General features: G+C 44.9%; 1 long non-coding RNA gene across 4 annotated transcripts; it reads left to right on the top strand.

Annotated features, from left to right (window-relative positions):
- Positions 1-560: 560 nt before the first annotated feature.
- On the top strand, positions 561-6,750 carry LOC126044075 (uncharacterized). Of its 4 annotated transcripts, none has more exons than XR_007507566.1 (4): positions 561-942; positions 2,326-2,464; positions 3,664-5,961; positions 6,000-6,750. It is a non-coding gene; the product is annotated as an uncharacterized LOC126044075 (long non-coding RNA). The 4 variants fall into 4 exon arrangements; XR_007507567.1 differs by having other exon boundaries at positions 561-2,464; positions 3,664-5,689; positions 5,737-5,961; XR_007507565.1 differs by having other exon boundaries at positions 561-2,464.
- The last annotated feature ends 640 nt before the right edge of the window (positions 6,751-7,390 follow it).

The following is a 7,390-nucleotide window of genomic DNA, read 5'->3' as shown; positions in this document are numbered from 1 at the left end:
GCCGGGCCAGCGGCCGCCCCCGCGCTCCGCCCCGCCGCCGCCCAGCCACTCAGCGGCTGCGGGAGCCCGCGGAGGCGGCTCCTTTCCCGGCAGCGGCGGCGGCCGTGCCGGGAACCTCGCCCGCCCCCGGCGGTTCCGCGGCCCCGCCGCCCGAGGCCCTCTGCCCCGGCGCCTCCCGCCCCGCGGGGCCGGCCCCCCCCGCCTTGCCCCGGGTGACGGCCAGCGGCACCTGGGTCCGGCCGCAGCGGGCAGGCGTCGGTGCTACCGGCGCGACGCCCCGCAACCGGGGGCGGCTCGGTGTGTTCTTTGTCGTGCCTGGGCGCAGCTGCCCTTCCGCGTATGTGTCGGCCTGTTTCGCATTCGCAGCCCCCTCGTCGTCTCTGTGCAGCCGGCGGGCTCCGCACTGGTGCGGGAAGCGACGGCGGAACCGCGGCGGACAGCGCGGGTGGGCAGCCCGGGGCGGGGAGGGGGGGGTGATACGGGGCGGCGGAGCGGCGCGGCAGCGGCCCCGCCGAGCGCCCTGCGTACCGGCTGCCCTCCGCCAAGCAGAGGGACGCCAAACGAGTGGCCGGGCTTGCAAACCAGCCAAAACGGAGCGAAGGAGTGTGTGTGTGTGGGGGGGGGGTCGATACGCTCGAGCTGTTGGGAATGTCTACCTTCGCACAGAGCAGTCATGTCACGTTGGGAATGTCTGCCTTCAGACGAGGTCCCGCACAGAGCAGTCATGTCACGGGTCCTGATAAGGTTCTGCCAGCCTTTTGACTTCTCCGGCTCTTTAATGTGCATCCAACAACAGACCGTATTCCTCAGGCGTTACAGAAAGCGGCAGCCACGGCACGCCCAAAAGTAGGAGCGGGTGGGCCACGGGCCTGGATGCCTACCCCTCTGTTCTAGTTACCAAATTCCTGGAGCGTCTTAGCCCAAATCGCTTGTCGCTATCCGGTAAATGACATTAGTCGGAGAGCGAGCTGAATTCCACTTGGAAATACAAGTAGCAGTCAAATAGTTAAACCGTGCCATGCTGCTAAATAACAGCCTTGAAAAGGGTATGGCCACTGCCATTATGTACCTTTCAAATGATCCTTTGGTGTCTCCCGGAGCCCATTTTTGAGGCTACTTTCAGTGCTCTGATACAACCAAATAGGGTGGAGTTAGGACACTCTTATCAGCCGTAATAGAAGATCTGACTGTTCCTTTGCAGGTGCTTCTGCGGTCTCTCTCAGGCTGGTGCACTATGCCCGCTTTGGGTTTTCACAACCCTTGAGCTGTGCTAGTGCAACCTGACGATGTAAAACAGGGCTAGTGTGAAGATCTCATTTTCACAGTTGCCCTTCAAGGTGCAAGAGTGTGACTTTATAAATTAAAAAATAGCACGAGTGTATAAACTGGATAAATCTGTAATAAAAAAATTCTTTGCACCATCCCGTTGCAGGTGGGTGTCTACCCCAAAGATAGATACTGCTTGCTGTAATTATGTGAAATTGATACATCCCTCTGAAGGAAGAACAACTTGTAATCTAAGTAGATTTATTATATGCATGTTTGATAGCTGTACTAGATATAGTGGGAGCACTTGCTTTACAATGAAAGTTTAGTTAAAACACATCCATAGAGGCACTAAACATATTATGGAGGTCTAAGCAGAACATGTGCTGCATCACTGAATGAACCGGGTATATTGAAGGAGCTCTCACAAAGCTAGGGCTTCGTTCCGTGGAGGGAGAATGCATGGTGACAATAAATCATTTGCAATGGAGAACCAGCAGCAAAATTTTAAGTATATTCCGGTGTATTATTTTTGTCGTACCGCTTTATTCTGTGGTCCGAAAGTGAACCCAACTGAATCCAACTGAAAGGACTCTGTTGGAGATTCTGGAGAAACAGAAGTGGGCTGTCACAAGTTAAAGATCCTTTCAGTACAGCTGCTGCCAGCTCCTTGCAAATGATGTTTTTATTAAGTACCAGCTTTGGACTTTTTCAGTATTACAGAAGAAACAGCAAGCAGACCACGTTAGTACAAAATGAGTAATATGCGATGTCAGTTCATGAAAAATTGCCCTGAAGCTATAAAGGTGTCTTTTCTACATGCTTTATTTAATAGAAAGCAAAATAAAAGCAAATGTGAATCTTGGGCGTTGGCATAGATTGTATCACAGTGCTGAAATAGTATGCAAAGCTAAGCAGCTTGCTTGGAGCCTGGGGTGAAAAAAAAAGGCAAGCACACTTTCTGTCCAGGCCAGATAAAAGAACATCAACTATATATTTCATTTGTGTTCCTTGCTTAATTTCTTTTCTCCTTTCCTCATCTTCACACCTTGAGCTCAGGCAGACCAGCGCTTCATTTCAGATGAGAAGGCAGCCATCCAAAAATCGGCCTAATGAAAATGCTGTATCTCACTGCACTATTCCCACAGCATGGCACTGACGAACGAGGGGTATGGCATCAGCAGCTTTCTGAAAGAAAGTATGAGCAATACTTTTGCAATATTGTTATTTTCATTTGATTAGACAACCTGAAATACCTGGAAACACAGGCTTGTTTGTTAGTTGCCCTTTATAGCTTTTTGTATAGTAAAGTTTTGAAGAAAATGTTTTCAATTAGCGTTGCATCTTCCTAATCCTGGAGTTTATTTGGGACACAGTAACTTCTCCATACGGTATACGTAGAGGGATATGGGCCCACAGGTAATGCTTTGGTCTCCACTTGTAAATATGAACTTTTGGCCAAGCACAGAAAAATCCAAATGCTTTTCAAGTTGCTGTATTCCTGTTAGTATACATTCATTTACCTTATAAAACTTACATGCCTAGTCTATATGTATGGATTCCCATTATTGCAATATTACAGTTTATATGCAAACAAGGTAGATATAATTTCCAGGAAATTTGAAGTAGCTGAAGTAGTATATTCAAGAACAACCCACGGTGGTACTGTACTGAAGGGTAACGAAGAGTATAGAGAACTTTTAATGACACATATAATATTTTACATTTTCTTAGTTGCCTGTTTTTATATTAGACAGTCTCATTATTCCTATTCTTGCGTTAGAATTTTTGTCAATCATAATATTTAGAAAAACATTTATTTTATTATCAGAATTTACTCTAAAATATTTTCATGCTCTTTTAAAAATGATAGGAAAATGGAAAGATCTGGCCATATTTCCAGATAATGGACCATTAACAACATTTTGATGAAGTTCTTTCTAATGTATCTGCATAACATTTTATATTATTTTGTATTAGAATAATTATGAAGATAGAAACTTTATAGTGCCACCTACTGCTGAAAATACAATTTTAAAAACCTTGCTAGTTTGGGTACCTTCAAATAAAAGGGCAATGGAGGAAAATATCTGTTGGAATAAAATCTTTCAAACCTCTGAAAAAAGCTGGAGACAAGTCTTGACTTGTCGAGTGAATTTCAGTCACACTGAATTTCTGAACTTTGAACCAGTGACTATTTTGTCTGAGACTGTAATGAGAAGTGACTCTGAGGATCTGGGATTTTGACTAGAAGGTTTTTTTATGTTAGATTTTTAATAAGAACTTTCATTTTAAAATTAGCCCCTGTGATGTCACTAGAAGAACACTGATGAAAGGATTCAGTGAAACAAAATTTATTTTTCACTCAGTGATAAGGAGACATCCTCTATTTTACAGAGAGCTCTGCACAAGATGTAAACCAAGGACCCTGGAATCAGCATCACACGCGGCACAAGCTCTGTTCCCTTCTTACGTCGCAAAGTCATAAAAGATGGACCATGGATCCTTGCTTGGTTGTTGGCATGAGATGATATGTTCTCAGCCATGATGCTTGGAATTCATCTTCCCTAACCCTTACCATCTAAAAGTTAGATGAGGTTAACGCACAGTCTAAAGTACAGTAGCTGGTTCTTTCTTCACTTCATGAGAAGACCCTGTCTCTAGTACTAGTGAAAGAGTAACCATAGGCCTACAACATTTTTCCTCTGTCCCAGATGTTAAGTATTGGTTATGATCTCATTCCCAGGAACCATGGAAATACCAGAAGTCGTAGGACTTTGTACATGAGTATGAACAAGTAGAATGCAGACCCTTATTCTTCCTGAGGAAAGTTCAACTTTAAATTTGGCTCTGAGGCATCAGGAATGGTTTATCTGCTGCTGGCACTTGTCTCATCTTGTAGAATAAACTGACGTTGAAATGCTTTGAGTGCGTGATTGTCAGCATATCTCTCTTGTTATGGCTCGATGACTTAACCTTAGAAATTAATTTCCTTTCAAGTTGAAAGATTCTTGAGAACAATGCGTTTAAAACAGAGAAAAGAGCTTGTAAGGATGATTTAGCCACTTTGTGGCAGTATTTTAGAAGCCTTTGGAGGCGCTTTGCACGACCCCCCTTTTCATTCACAGAGGAGAAAGACTGCTGTCGTGACAGTATCGCTCTGCGGTCCTTCATTTTGCAACAGCAGCCTGACCTACTCAACAGATAACAATTTTCAGAAGAGCTTTTTGTAATTTTCAGATGCTTATGTACAGGTAATTCTGGGTGCACATTTTACCAACCCTACACATTAAGAATTCACCTCCTATTAAGTTAGCTTGATAAAAACAAGATAAAGTACCTTTCTTAGTTGTTGAGCTTATTGTGTCTTTCACACAGTGAAAATTCATGCTGACTTTTTGGTCAATTAAATAATTATTTTTTTTTTTATTTACTGAACTGGTTTTGGCTGGGATAGAGTTAATTTTCTTCATAGCAGCTTGTATGGTGCTATGTTTTGGGTTTGTGATGAAAACTGTTGATAACACAGGGATATGTTAGCTATTGCTGAGCAGCGCTTGCACAGTGTCAAGGCCTTCTCTGTTTCTCAGGCTGCCCTGCCAGTGAGCGGGCTGGGGGTGCACAAGGAGTTGGGAGGGGGACACAGCCAAGACAGCTGACCCCAACTGACCAAAGGAATATTCCATACCATGTGATGTTGTGCTCAGCAAAAAAGCTGGGGGAAGAAGGAGGAAGGGGGGGGACTTTCAGAGTTATGGTGTTTCTCTTCCCAAGTCACCATTACGTTTAATGGAGCCCTGCTTCCCTGGAGATGGCTGAATACGTGTCTGCCGATGGGAAGTAGTGCATGAATTCCTCATTTTGCTTTGCTTGCATGTGCAGCTTTTGCTTTACCTCCTGAACTGTCTTTATCTCAACCCACAATTTTTCTCACTTTTTGCCTTCCGATTATCTCCCCCGTCCCACTGGGGGGAAGCGAGCGTGTGGCTGTGTGGGGCTGAACTGCCCACTGGGGTTAAACCACAACAGTCCTTTTTGGTGCCCAGCGTCGGGCTCAAAGGGTTTGAGGTAACGACAGATTTGATTGGAGTTAATTTATAGCTGTTAATAGCTGCTTAGCTATTAATTGGCAGGGTCCTGTGCTTGCCATGGGGCTTGCTTACCTTGCTGTACATTAAAGTCTGGTGCTTGTTAGTGGCTGCTTTTTGCCCCTGCTCGTTTGCTGTAGGGCTTATCATCTCACCCTGCTGTGCCTGGGAGCATTTTGATAACAGCAGTGGCCATGTGCCTGGGCTGGCCAAAGGCCAGGGCATCACTGCTGTCCCTGTGCTGCTGTGCTGGACAGGCTGGAGCTCCACTGTCAACTTGAGTCAAAGGGGCTGTGACCTGTGGATAAGTCCATGCAGGAGCAGGACATCCTGAGGTATGTGTGACTGTGGATAAGTCCATGCAGGAGCAGGACATCCTGAGGTATGTGTGACTGTGGATAAGTCCATGCCGGAGCAGGTACACCTCAAAGCATCTCTGGCCCCACGCTGGAGCAGGTGGGACTGTGGTCTGTGGATAGGTCCACGCTGGAGCAGAGGTAAGGGGAGGAGTACACTGCGGTGTCCAAAGGGACCAGAGGCAGAGATTGTAACGGATATACCTTTAAATTGTTGTTACCTATGGGTGGAGTTGCAGGAACCACCACCAGTGGAGGATAAGCCCTACAAGAAGCAGTGCAAGTGCAGCAGTGACCCAACCTGAGCTGGCTTTGGTGCCCAATAACTCCACGCAACACACCACCTCTCCTGTCCTGAGTGACCACCATAACAGGTAGAATCCAGGTCATGGACTAATGAAGTCAGGGGACATTTCATGGACATTTTATGGACATTTTACAGGCATGGTCCACAGACTAAGGGAATGATATCTGTGTATATATCAAAGGATGGGAAGGGGGAAAGCGGCTAATGAGGATCTATTGGATAGTGTGGGACCTGAGCATGATGTAAATGGTATGGAATAAGGTGTGAAGATTGTACTGGTTTTGGCTGGGATAGAGTTAATTTTCTTCATAGTGGCTTGTATGGTGCTATGTTTTGGATTTGTGATTAAAACAGTGTTGATAAAACACTGACGTTCTGCTTCCCAGTGTGATACAGGGGACACCCGCACCTTGATGGAGGAGGAAGGATGAGCACTCTCACTGTTGGCTGGGTAATTATTTTGCTGATAGGTCCACGAGTTACAAGTTATGAATTAATGAATTGCAAGTTATGAATTAGAGAACTTGTGAGTTAGAAACCTCATGACAAGTGATGAATTAGTGAATTCACGTGCTAGACTAGCCTGTACAAAGGTGACTGAGCCCTTGTTTGTCATGTTTGTTTGCTTTCCTAATGAGCTCATAAAATAAGTTTAATTTACAGAGTATGTTGTTCTGTAATTTTGAGAGATCCAAACAGACTGTGACACAGAGTGAGTAGTCTGTGGCCCTTCCCCCTATTACCTGTCCAAATACTTTAAAACTGCTTCTGTCCAAAAGAGCAAAGAGGCAGTGACTAGGGACACTCCTGTGAAAGGAACAGGGGAAATCCTTCACAACACTCAAGTTCTGTGTTGGTTGTCTACCCCAAATTCCTCTTGTCCTGTAAGGGCCTTGCCAAAGACCTCTGGTGCCTGCTCTTCTTCCCAGGGCAATTATAATCCACCTGATCCTTCGCTCTTGTTTCACTCACTATGGACTGTGGACTTTTAGTGTTAATGTGTGTCAGCCTAAATAATTAAAAGAAATGCACACTGTATCCCAGAAAACTAAAAAGGTTGAAAATGCACTTCTTCCTTCTCAAAGAAAGGCACAAACTCAAATCACAGTCAGCAGGAAAATGAATAAGCTATTTGGTGATACCATGTACAAAAAAAATAGCATCATAAAAATGAAATTATTTAAAGTAATATTCAAAGCACACAGTCATTGTTGATTTAGTTTCCAATTATACAGAGGTAATTGTATTAACGAACTGCCTCATTCAGTTTGGTGGGAAAACAATTGAAAGTTTTAATGTCCTGGCATCTGCAGATAATAAATGATATGATCTGTACTCCTAACTCAACTAGAATCCTAATTCTTGTTTTACCC

The sequence above is a fragment of the Accipiter gentilis genome, chromosome 1, assembly GCF_929443795.1.
Source record: "Accipiter gentilis chromosome 1, bAccGen1.1, whole genome shotgun sequence".
Taxonomy (NCBI): Eukaryota; Metazoa; Chordata; class Aves; order Accipitriformes; family Accipitridae; genus Astur; species Astur gentilis.
Note: the sequence above shows the minus strand (reverse complement) of the source record. Positions and strands in the feature narration are given on the sequence as shown.